Genomic DNA, 13,777 nt, shown 5'->3' with positions numbered 1-13,777 from the left:
TCGGCTATCAGAAATTTTTCAATCCATTTCCAAATACCTGATAACTTACACTTTTATCTCGCAATTACAAAATTAGTGAGCTCCACTTCATCGATAAATGATTTGAAAAAATGATAGAGAAGTGGATGGATTGGATGGAATATTCCCTAAGAAAATTATTCGGTTAGTACGCTCTTTGTTAATCTAAACGGCCGTAAGTTTTTAAAGCTTTTGTTGAGAGGAATTATCCATATTTCTAGCTTACTTAAGCTTATTTAAAGTACCTTTCCGCCCGACGCCGGTTACCTTTTTACGTTTTCTTAATTCATTTGACTTGATACTAGAACAAAATACTCACTTCAAAGCCCAATTCATCTGTTTTTCCAATGAAAGCGCACAAGTTAAACTAACCTGAAAGAGACATAAAGCAGAGTACTCTAAGTGACTAATGACAAGTTCTTGTTGGAGCATGTGTAAATTTTGGTAGGAAATCTATGTGGTATAGTTTTCTTTTTTTAATACCATTAACCATACTCTTTTTAACTTTCTCACTAGTTCTTGAAAGCCAAGTTGACTGAATCGGGTCACACATAAAAGTGTACACTGGATTGGTTTTTCCTTACTATTGCTTTCCGGCCCTTTTCAATTGTGCCCCTCCCCGTACGAACCCACCGATACAAGGCACGGGTCATTTCATTGCAAATAACTTTGTAAAAGTACGACGCCAGCGCTTGTGCACGCACGGGGGAGGCACAACTAGAAAAGATCCGCTTTTCATGCATAGTTGCGAAGACGGTGAGCTTGTTATCATTTTTGCGCGAAAACATAACGCACTAATTTTCAGCGTTAAAATTTGTTGAGTTTTTCTGACAACAGTCCAGTAAATCATCCGCATACTGCAAAATTAACTTCACTTACTTGCTCTGGGAGGTCAATTTTATATAAGAGTTGAAAAGAATTGGTCCTAACACTGCTCACCAAAGAACAATTTCTCTTTGCTCAATCAAATTGACTAAACTTCAAAGCACAAATTGGTTGTAATTGATGCGTAAGCAAAGATAATGCAAAACAGAAGTTAATATTTTAGGCTTTGTAACTTTCTCATTAGGATTTGATGTGAATCAAAATTTTTTGAGAAATTTAGCAAAACGGAATGAAAAAATTTATCATTATCAGTTTAATTGTTGTCCGATGAATTGAAAAATAGAATATCGTCATGTGATACCATACGTCAAAATCCAATTGGAACCAGCAATAATAATATCCTACTCTTAATATATCATGTGATATGTTTGTGCCGGCTTTTTTCCAACCTTTTGAAAATGAAATAGATATCGAGATAGCACAATAGATTACAGGGTTCACGTTGTAAACTATTACAAGGAATTTATCACAGCTCTTTTGACGATGGCCACAGTACTCAATGCGTTGATTTAGAATAAATGTCAGATTGTGGACTAAAATTTGGTTATCATCAAGAATAAATCCAAGGCATAATTTTTTATGGACCAGTTGCCTTATGAAATTTAACTCTCTGATGACACCAAAACGTTTTTTCTGATATTGACAAATCAATAAATACTTAGTCACCAAAGCGAAACATAGCGTTTCTGCTTTTTACTTACCAAAAACAGCCTTTAACAAAAAACAGCCTTACCAGAAAGAATTTGAAATCACAAATTCAAGTTTTTCTCAATTTTTTTTCGGCAACAATAAATTCACAGAATAAAAGTCGATGGAAGCAATAATTGCAGCGACTGTCAGGCATATCCCACAAGGAAGAATTAAAAGAGTGGCTGCGAATTGGTTGTAATTGATGCGTAAGCAAAGATAATGCAAAACAGAAGTTAATATTTCAGGCTTTGTAACTTTCTCATTAGGATTTGATGTGAATCAAAATTTTTTGAGAAATTTAGCAAAACGGAATGAAAAAATTTATCATTATCAGTTTAATTGTTGTCCGATGAATTGAAAAATAGAATATCGTCATGTGATACCATACGTCAAAATCCAATTGGAACCAGCAATAATAATATCCTACTCTTAATATATCATGTGATATGTTTGTGCCGGCTTTTTTCCAACCTTTTGAAAATGAAATAGATATCGAGATAGCACAATAGATTACAGGGTTCACTTTGTAAACTATTACAAGGAATTTATCACAGCTCTTTTGACGATGGCCACAGTACTCAATGCGTTGATTTAGAATAAATGTCAGATTGTGGACTAAAATTTGGTTATCATCAAGAATAAATCCAAGGCATCATTTTTTATGGACCAGTGGCCTTATGAAATTTAACTCTCTGATGACACCAAAACGTTTTTTCTGATATTGACAAACCAATAAATACTTAGTCACCAAAGCGAAACATAGCGTTTCTGCTTTTTACTTACCAAAAACAGCCTTTAACAAAAAACAGCCTTACCAGAAAGAATTTGAAATCACAAATTCAAGTTTTTCTCAATTTTTTTTCGGCAACAATAAATTCACAGAATAAAAGTCGATGGAAGCAATAATTGCAGCGACTGTCAGGCATATCCCACAAGGAAGAATTAAAAGAGTGGCTGCGAATTTTCTCTGCGAAGCAGTGAAGCTGACTGAAGAGAGATGAAATTCAAAGAAAACATCCAACGAAACCCAAAATAACGCATTTAATCCCTGAAAAAAAACCTGAGTCATAAGCGCATAAAGCGGATCAAGTTTTTACAAACACTCATACACAAAGGCAACTGCTCTGAGCTCCGGAGCAGTGAAAGGACTTTCGTCAAGTAACAAATGATCCAGGGAGATGATCAAGTATCAAACGATCCCAGGAAATGCGCAAACAAGTTTTAACCAACAAAACACTCCATAATCCAAGAAAAAAACAGAAAAAAATACTCTCAGAAAAATAAAAAAGAATTGGAAATAGAGGGGAGAATTTTCAAGTGTAACACAGTGAAAGAAGTTATGAAAGAGACAAAGAGAACTAAGGTGCTGAGCCCAGATAGAATAGCGCCAATCAACTCACACCATCCAGGCCCCATAGCACTGAGATATCTCACTGACACTATAAAACTTTCTGTGAACAATGCAAAATTCCCGAGCATCTGGACAGTTGGCTTGTTATTACCCCTACACAAATCCGGGAAACCCTATAGACAAATTTTAAAGCTTCTGACCAATGGCACTTCTCTACCCCATTGTAAAAGTATCAAAAAATCTCCTACTGAGTGACTTTATAGAACATCCAATAAAAGAACATCATCATGGTTTTCGAATTGAGCACTCTAGAACAACAACTCTCAACATTGTCACAAACAACATAAAAAATGTCCCTAATCAAAAAAAATTTTACGACCGTACTCTATTAAAACCCTTAGACCTCAACGTTGCTTTCGACACGCTTGATAACAAACTAATACTAAGAGACATAATCGAAGCACCACTTCCGAACTGCACTAAAAAATGGGTCGCTTCATGCTTACAGGGCAGATGTTTTACGTAGAATGTAATAATAAAAATGAAAGTGGAGATAAGTCAAAAAAGGGTTTCAGCCAAGTTTGTGTATTATCGTCAATACTCTTCAACATCTCCATGAACAGGCTGCCTCTACACCCGAAAGATAAATAAATCACGCTGATTATGTAAAATTAACCAAATCTCACCCAAAAGTTGAGAAATTAAGTGACGTAATATTTTCATACCTAAATACTTTAAACGACTGGCTAAAATCTGGAAAACTTAAAATATCTCCTGAAAAATGAAGTGCCACTGTGTTCACAACCTGGAGCAAGAAGGCCAAGTTTGACCTACACCTCACTATCAACAATTCACCATTACCAGTAACGTTCAAAGTCAAATCACTGGGTGTTAATTTTGATAGTATGCTGAATATTGGAGAACATGTAAGAAGCACCAAAGAAAAATTACCAAAGCGAAATAACATACTAAAAAAGATTGATGGTAGCGAGTGGGGCTGCACAAAAGAGACACTCTCTGTGACTTACACAGTTATTGTTCGGACCATTCTGGACTACGGTCCTCCCATTTGGTGATCCATAATCAGCAAAAAATTCTGCAATCCTCTGCAAACTTAACAAAACAGTGCTCTTCGCGCAATTACTGGCTGCATAAAAATGACTGACCTCAATGACATAAGCGGGTGTAAATATGTCTGACCTCAATGAGAGCAAAATGCTGCCTGTCAAAGCTCACACTGAAGTGTTAGCAGAGCTAATCCTAGCTGGCAGCTATCAAAACAATCGTGCTGATTTTGAAACAACCTCTTCAACCAGGCTTTGTCCCATGAGACCGACACTAAATGATATTTATAGGGACGGCGTGAAGCAACACACAAAGACTAAAGGGCAAATAAATTGCAAAGAGTACAAAAATGCGCTGAAAAGTATCCAATGAGACACGGTCTATACTCAGTTGAATAAAGACCGCACCCAACCAGAGACATCTCTACCAAATATAGTAGAACAAGAACAAACGCTTCCACGAAAACCCAGCACAACCGAGAACTGGATTCGGCCTCCTCCCAGACTCTTACTTGAGTATGATCTGTGACAATGGTGATAACCGCTGTCCCAAATGTGACGTAGCATTGCATGACGTAAACCACATTTTAAACTGCAGTAAAAAACCCCATGGACCTGAAATTAATTGATATGTGGAAAAGACCATTAGAGTTAGCCAAAAGGATGGACATAATTCCATCAGACATACACGAACCAAATGCCCAGAATAATCCTCCTTCCTTGCCCCTTTCCAATGATGTTGAGGATGCCCCGCTGGCCCCTTATCCCGAAGAGCGCAAGTCATTCACCACGGCGTAGATGCAGAGAGGTCACCGCAGCACAAGCAAGTTGCGGATAGGTACTCAAGCTATACTACTATTATACCTACTATTGATATAAAACAAATCTTACTAGAGTACCAATTAAAGACAACAATAGGCGACTGCATCCCACTAAAATTGCCTAAAAATTGCAGCTGTGTTCAAATGCTACAACAAAAAGAACAAAGAGCTGGTCCCAGAGGAAACGCCTGCCGACCAGCAAAACTGAGCCGACTATAGACATAGGTATTTATGTTTAATACCCCTGACACAGGTGTCGTTTGAATAGTTATTTGTGATGAAACGAAAAAAATTGGTTCCGTAATTATTCTGTAACCCCATAACAATTTAATTGTAGCACATTTGAAAACACTTTACTATGTAAAAAATAGCACGCACGTCTGGGGGTGTAAAATTTTTATGCCCACTAAGCTGGGGGGGGGGCAGAAAAGGTCCTCTGTTTATATCATGATAAAGCTGAAATCACGCCATGTACTAGCTTGTCGCGTAGGAACTGCTGTTGAATCGGCCTTCAGAAATGTTTCAGTCCATTTCCAAATACCTTATAGCTTACACTTTTATCTCGCAATTACAAAATTTATGAGCTCCACTTCATCGATACATGATTTAAAAAATGATATAAAAGTGGATGGATTGGATGGAATATTGCCTAAGAAATTTATTCGGTTACTACGCACTTTATTCATCTAAATGGCCGTAAGTAATTTAAGCTATTGTTGAAAAACATTATCCATTTTTCTAACGTATTGTAGTTTATTAAAGTTTTCAACTCGGTCAGTTGTCCAATGCCTGTTATTTTTTAAGTTTTTTAATTCATCTGACTTGATGCTAGAAAAAAAACACACTTCGAAGCCCAATTCATCTGTTCTTCCAGTAAAAGCACAAAAGTAATACTGACACATAAAGCAGAGAACTCTAAGTGAATAATGACAAGTTCTTGTAGGAGCATTTGTAAATTTTGGTGGGAAATCTATGTTGTATAGTTTCAATTTTGTTGATACCAACAGCCATCTTCTTATTAACTTTCTCACGTGTGCTTGAAAGCCAAGTTGATTGACTCGAGTATTACACAAAAACTTACACTGGCTTTGTTTTTCTTACTATTGCTTTACAGGCTCTTTTCCAAATGTGCTCTCTCCCCCGTACGTCATAAAACCCATCGTTACAAGGCATGAGTCATTTCATTGTAAATAATTTTGTGAAAGTACGACGCCAGCGCTTGGGCGTGCCTGGGGGAGGCACAACTAGAAAAGATCCGCTTTTCATGCAAAGTTGCGGAGACGGTGAGCTTGTTATCTTTTTTGCGCGAAAATATAGCGCACTAATTTTCAGCTTTAAAACTTGCTGAGTTTCTCTGACAACAGTCCAATAAATCATCCGCATACTGCGAAATTATTTTCACTTACTTGCTCTGGGAGGTCACTTTTATATAAGAGTTGAAAAGAATTGGTCCTAACACTGCTCACCAAGGAACAATTTCTTTTTGCTCAATCAAATTGACTAAACTTCAAAACAAATTGGTTGTAATTGATGCGTAAGAAAAGATAATGCAAAAAAGAAGTTAATATTTTAGGCTTTGTAACTTTCTCATTAGGATTTGATTTGAGTCAAAAATTTTTAAGAAAGTTAGCAAAACGGAATGAACAAATTTATCATTATCAGTTTAATTGTTGTCCGATGAATTGAAAAATAGAATATCATCATGTGATACCATACGTCAAAATCCAATTGGAACCAGCAATAAAAATATACTATTATAAGGAAGTTATGACGGCTCTTTTGACGATCGCCACAGTACTCAATGCGTTGATTTAGAATAAATGTCAGGTGGTGGACTAAAATTTGGTTATCACCAAGAATAAATCAAAGGCATACTTTTTCATGGACCAGTGGCCTTATGGAATTTAACTCCCTGATGACACCAAAACATTTTTTCTGATAATGACAAATCATTAAATACTTAGTCACCAAAGCGAAACATAGCGTTTCTGCTTTTAACTTACCAAAAACAGCCTTTAACAAAAAACAGCCTTACCAGAAAGAATTTGAAAACACAAATTCAAATTTTTCTCAATTTTTTTTTCGGCAGCAATATTTTCACAGAAAGAATATTTTGCAGGGATATTTAAAGCTTGCTTCATTGTTGCCCAAGCGTTTTTGAAAAAGATCCATCAAACTTCAGAAGTAATAAGTGAGAGAAAACAGTTCGATGAACTTCAATTTTTTCTTTAAAAAAATCGACAATTTTTTTCTAAGCCTACGGTATATAAATCAATTTTCTGGCAAAGAGATTAAACAGAAATTCTCAAACTTTATTTGCCGTTCATGCAGCAATCTTTCGCAGTCTTCATTGCAACAACTAGTATTTACAACTTTGGAGGTTATTTTTTCAAAAAATTTTCTTAAGAGCTGCATGCTTTTGCACTGCACTCGATAGAAGATGAACTTGCTTATTTTACAAATCATTGGCATTTGAACTTTCATCTATTTGCAAAACGGCATATTTGAACAGAAAATTGGTTTTCAAAACAAGATTTTACTATATTTTTTCCTGTCAATTCGTTTTAAGCCCTTTTGTTTTCTAACGCCGTTTTCCAGCGTTTTCCCCCACAGCGGTAAATAATATTGAAAAATATTGGTCATTTCTCAAAGGGTTGTCAAATAAGGAGCTTTTATCCCCTGTAAAGATTTCAGTTAAAACGTAATCAATATGAGCTTTTGTTGTTACAAAAGCTCATACAAGACTAGGTAAATTTGGATTAGTTTTTGTGGAACCGTTGGATAGAACTACAGAACCCCGATATTCCTCTGCAAAAAATTATTGTAATCATTGTTATAATCGCAAATTAGAGTGAATGGAAGTTCTTAAGACGAATAGTTCATATTAGTCAATAACTGATGGAAAGGAAAATCATTCTGGTATAACTTGCGCAGGTTGTATAATACAATCAAAAAAATTTTAGATTGCAGCTGTTTCAAAAAATGCACCAAAATTCAACCCACAATGAGACCCATCGTTCCCTTTTTAGTACTTGCGTTTCATAGGAGCGGGTTATAGGGGCACAAGGGGCTTTACACCAACCGCTTTTTTTAAGTTTATTGCGCTTCTTACATCAAAATAGTCCATATGTTTTGGGAGCTACATTTCATAAGGATGATTTATTTTCCTCTGTCAGCCAATTTTCTGATATACCCCAATAGCAATTGCATTTCTAACTATATCATGAACAAAAAATTCAGTTGCATAGGCTTTTTTGAAACCTTTTAGAAGTTAAAAGGAGGAATGCGTAATTTTTTTTTATACTTCACGGACACTTTGGTTTTTTTTGCATGCAATTTCAGGTGTCCATTTTCGCTCAATCTCACAAAAGTGATTTGAAGTTAGTTCTGCAAAAACGAGAATTATCAATGCGCAAATTGATGTGTCAGATAAACCAATTTAAATTGGAGAAAAAATTAACAACCTTACACACTTCAGAGAACAGCTCAATATTAAACTCTAGGAACTGGTAAAAAGTTTTTAATACAATCCTTCAACGTTCTCGCATAAAAAAATAATATTCTCGTTAACAGTAAGAACATTACTGACAATTTTCCGCTTCCTAACTTCACGAGCTAATTTGACACGATTTGGGGTCAAGTAATCGTTAAAAACTATATTGGTGTTTTTCAATTTCAATTTTTCTTCATCAATTGATGTTTAGGGTCACCTCTAAAAAACTTGGCAATTACAGGACTTGTATCTTTATCTCCAGTTGGTAAGCAGTGACATGTATTAACATCATTTGCAGTGATTACATTACTGGTTTTTTCAGCTACACTCGCCACATTTGCTAAGACAACCTCACTTGGCTCTTAATCCACACCAAAGATACGCAACTCTTTTTGATGCACCTGTACCGCTCAAGGCTGTCATGCTCTAAGACTGGAGTAGTGTTCTCCACAGCAGAGTTAAGCTTCCCTTCATTTGCCTGAACGATACAGAAACCACAAAGAAAGGGCCTCGAGACAATTTTTTTGGGGATGAACGTCAGCACACAGATCTTTCTCCAGGTCATAAAGTGATTCTCATCAGTCTGTTGCCCAGCACACTTCACAAGATGGTCGCTACTTCCATCTATCTAGACCTCATTGGATGCAAAATTATTTCGCGTTTGAAGTACCTCGTCTTGATATTTACGTTTCGTTTACTTGGAAGAGATTTATTAAACAACCGAGGCTATTTAATAAGTTTATTGGAACAATTAGGCTAATCGTTCTGTTCGCAGAAAACTGCTTTACAAACGGACATTCAAACTACACAAAATAGAAATTATGCGTTCTTTCGATTCCAGCCACCCAGCATGGGGGTCAAATTACCTTTAAAATTTCCTCCCAAGCATTTTATCTATACTGTAATGGGGGAGAGGGGCTATAAAACCATGGGTGGGCTCTAATGGAAACGACCCCAAATCTGCAGCACTCATCATAGTCTACTGAGTATATATCAAGAACTATATCCAAGTTGTCCAATTGTCTCAGTAGCCAGGTCCGAGGACGCTTGCGTACGAATGCTGAGTAGAAAGAACGGAGGCGAATAAGATTTAAGTTTTAACGTATTTAGGACTCAAAACGTAAAATTGATCATCGAAAACTTCATCGACAATTGAAAATCAAAATAAAAATTTACTAATGCGAAGCTGCGACTGAGGAAGACTACCAAGTTTGACAATCAAAAATAGAATCAAGAAGGTAGTTGAATTGGCGAGAAACTTCGATTATAGCGTGCTAAACGCATAAATTATTTTGTGCGTGTTTTGAACTTGCGTTTCAAATATTTTCTTGCGAACTATTTCACTTAGTTGGGCTGCATCGAAATTTTAGGTCAATACAATTTACACAGATTCTCTCGAAATATTATCTTCTCTCTAATTCACAAACTTTTAACAAAAATTTTAAATTTTTTTATTAAATATTAGTGAAGAAGACAGAAGATAATCTTTCGAGAGAAGAAGTGTAAATTGTTTTGAACTAAATTTTGAGGCAGCCCGACTGAGTAAATTAGTTCCCAATCATATCTTTAAAACTCCTCTGCAAAACACGCACAAAACTTCAAAAGAAATGCTGACTGATGTCCTTGTCTCTGCATCCCCCACACACCACAGATCTTTAAAGATTTGTGGTTGGTGGGGGAGCAGAGGCAAAGACGTCACTCCGCATTTCATTTGCGGTTTAAGTAGTAATATGTCAGCAGGAGCGGGTGGGGGGGGTAAAGGGATGTACCTATGTGTTAACATTAAGTATAGCCCATTTTCCCTCAAATTCCAAGGATGTACCTAACAGCATGATACCCAAGCTGTTCACACTCAGGTGATTAGCAAGATAATCCCTCAAAAACAAAATAGTAAGTTCATTTACCCCTTCCCATATTACACTTTACTAATGTCAAATTCCAGGGATGTACCTCACAGCATTATTCCCAAGCTGTTCGCATGAAGGCGATTAGCTAGGTAATATTTTAACATTAAATTAGATAATATGACTCATTTGCAGTTATGTACGTTATGTACGGTTTTTAAAAAGGTACTTCACAGCATGATACCCAAGCGGTTCATACGAAAGGGATTAGCAAGATAATCCCTTAATAACAATATCCCGCGTAGGTAAAAAAATTCCCGATTATTGCCAAATATAGACAATTCTTGGCAAAAATACTTAATTCTTTCTAACAAATACCCAATTCTTGCCAGAAAAAACTCAATTCGTGGCAAAAAATACTCAATTTTTGAAAAAGAACCCAATTTTTGGCAAATAATACCTAACTCCTGCTAAAAAAACACTAAATTCTTGCTAAAAATACCCATTTCTTGCCAAAAATACCCAATTATTGCCAGAAGTTACCAAATTCTTGCCACAAAAACCCAATTTTTGATAAAAAAATACATAATTCTTGAAAAATACCCAATTCTTGCCAAAAAGTACCCAGTTTTTGCTGAAAAAATACACAAATCTTGCTAAAAAGTACCCAATTTTTGCTAAAAACTACCCATCTTTTGCCAACAATACCCACTTCTTGCCAAAAAAAACCCATTTTTTGCTAAAAAAACACCCAGTTTTTGCCAAAAATAACCAATTCTTGCTAAAAAACACCCACTTATTGCTGATAACTACCCAACTTTTGCCAAAAATACCCAATTCTTGCTAAAAAATTACCCAATTATTGTCAAAAATACCCAAATAATGCCAAAATTCACCCAATTCTCGCAAAAAATACCCAATTCTGACGAAAATTACAGAAAATTTACAAGAAACAAAAAAATAGCCAATAATTGTTAAAAATACCCATTTTTCACCAATAAAATACTACATTTTTGGCACAAAAAAATAATACCTGCCAAATAAGACCCGATTCTTTTAAAAACTGTCCAATTCCTGCCACTTATATTAATCAAAAAGCAGCCGAATATTGTCAGAAATGCCCAATTATTAAACAATTTTCTCTAGGATTGTCAAAAAATACACAAATTGTAAGCAATATAACAAAATTTTACCAAATATTTATCAAAAATATATCGAAAAAAAGACAAATTCCATTCATCTGTATTTAAATTCCGTCTGACAATCCAATTATTTAGTGATCTTACAAAGTTCAATTTTTGACATCTATTATTGTAAAGGCGAATCTTCTCAGGTGATCACAAGAGGTCTTATGAGATCAAACTTATTACGATTGTTTCACTAGCGTTAAACAAAAGTCATAAAACGTATCGATTAAATCACAGTACCACAAAAATTACGTCCTGCTATCTTCGCAATTGCGGACAATTAGTTGATCTCATCCTTGTAAAGGGGCCACTGATTCCTTTGGATCAAAATACCTAGGATATGTATGGGGTCATTGAACTCATGTGAACAAAGTATAATCCATACTACTTGCAATATGATTATTCATAATTTATCAAAGCATGCACAACTCACGTGATTGAGGTCTTACTCATAGTATCGTAATAATTACGTCACTATTGCGTCATAATGATGTCATTTTTATCATAGTGTACAAAGAAAAGTCCAACTCATTCTGCTTCCTTCCCACCTCTTCAACAAGTCAACTGTAGCTACCTTTTATTCTTTTCTTGAGACAATTTCAACCGCTTGTTGTTACAAGCCTAAGTTGTCAGTTATAAACCTTTCAGTGAAGATTCTTCATCTCCAGGGCTTCTTCCTATTTCCCATTCCACGTAAGTCTTTTCTGTTATAAAATATGAAAACCAGTCAGAAAAAGCGAATATATGGCTATCATAATTATGGTACTCATTCGCAAATAGCATATGAATTCTTCAGAGAGAAAGATTTTGTAATTATGATTATTGGTGGCAACTTTGTTTAAACTATAGTTCATTCAGGATTTCAACAGTCTTCAACCAACACAACCACAACTTTGCAAGTCTCAGACAACTTGAAACTAAGCAGATCAGTCCGTGCACAGTTATGTGATTAATTACCGTCCTTTAGACCAATGTATAGAAATCGATTGGGATTTTTGGAGGAAGAGAGAGAAGTTAAAATCTCTTGTGTTTGTCTGACAACTTTGACAATTTGCAGGAGTAGAAACCTGATAAGGATTTTGTCGATTGGGAAAACGGGTCAATGACAGAAAATATTATTGCAAGTATAGGAGAAGAAAACGATCCCAAGTCTGGGAACGACCCCAAGTCTGGGATAAAAAAATGTCAAGACGGTTCTCTTTTTGTGTTTTTCTACAGAAACGGGCAAGATACAATGAAAGAAGTACAGGGAGCGTCGGCTGTTAAAAGTACTTCACTGAAGTCTGTCAGAACAAACCTTACTACAATCTAGCTCGCTGGTCTTCCTCGCTATGTTCACCCTCATTTGACTAAAGAAAAACTCATCACTATTTTAAAATAGAGATGACAAAAAGATTAAATCAATTTGTATACAGCTTTCATTGGCTTAACAATTGTTTTATAATATCCTATTGGCTATGAAGTTTTTTGTTCCCAATTCTTCTTGGTTCTACTTAAGTTTCATTGGCTCGATATATCGAGGTTACTTTTCAAGATTATTCAGTCATTTGTTTCTTTCCCCTTACTTTATTCAGTTATGCCTATTCATCCAGATTTTCTTTTATTGTGCTTCCAGATCTCATCGGTTGCTAAATTCAATTTTGATTCTAAATTAAATATCAAAAAAGGTAATTCCAATTATATCTTTTTAGTTAGTTTCATTCTTGCCAAAAGTTTCGATTGTTACGGAAGCATATTTTCAATGTCTACCGAAAACGAAAAATGCAAAAATTTTTTCTTAGCAGCCTGTAAAATTTGGGAGAAAATTAAAAAAAATTGACGGAAATTAACCAAAAATTTCCTTATGGAGGACTTATTGGTTAAGGAAGTTCCTTTTTAGACATTTTTTACTAGATGGAAAATTCGATTACATGCTATAATACACGACTCTGCAGGAGCGGTTAGAGCAACTTCAAACAAGGGTCCAAGATACTGTTACCAAATTTTCTCAGATCATGTTTCGTGGGTTAACTGGGTTAATCTTTTGTGTTCTTATTAAACTTTTCCTTCCTTAAAGTCTCAAAGGCTAGACTGCTAATCATTTTTTGATATTGTAATCTGGAAAATGGAATGTCTCTCGTTGTATTTGATATTGAGTGCTTGGAGTGGAAAACTAATAAGGATTTGGGTGTTTTTAGGGACGGAATTGTATTGGGATACAATTTCCTGTCACCCAAAGACTACAAACATGCTTTCAAGTAAAATGGGAAACTAAAAGTTTACTTGGGGTTAATTGGAACAGTGTAAAACTAGCGTATATTGAGTTGAATCATTTACCAACATTGTTCACCTACAACAGAATACTTTGCAAAGGGTTTGGAGAAAAGTAAGGTCCTTTCAAATTACATGTGTAAAGATGTGGAGAATGGGATTGCAGAAACCATC

At 35.4% G+C, this 13,777-nt stretch overlaps 1 protein-coding gene across 2 annotated transcripts in view; it reads right to left on the bottom strand.

The window, feature by feature from the left end:
• LOC142337525 (uncharacterized) overlaps nucleotides 1–9,064 on the bottom strand; it is a 177,781-nt gene extending 168,717 nt beyond the window's left edge. For both annotated transcript variants that reach the window (XM_075386816.1, XM_075386815.1), the window contains exon 1: nucleotides 9,051–9,064. The gene's annotated coding sequence lies outside the window, so the exon portion shown is untranslated. The remainder of the gene's footprint in view (nucleotides 1–9,050) is intronic.
• Between the last annotated feature and the right edge of the window lie 4,713 nt (nucleotides 9,065–13,777).

The sequence above is a fragment of the Convolutriloba macropyga genome, chromosome 4, assembly GCF_964194025.1.
Source record: "Convolutriloba macropyga chromosome 4, txConMacr16.3, whole genome shotgun sequence".
Classification (NCBI taxonomy): Eukaryota; Metazoa; Xenacoelomorpha; order Acoela; family Convolutidae; genus Convolutriloba; species Convolutriloba macropyga.
This window is presented reverse-complemented; position numbering and strand designations above follow the sequence as displayed.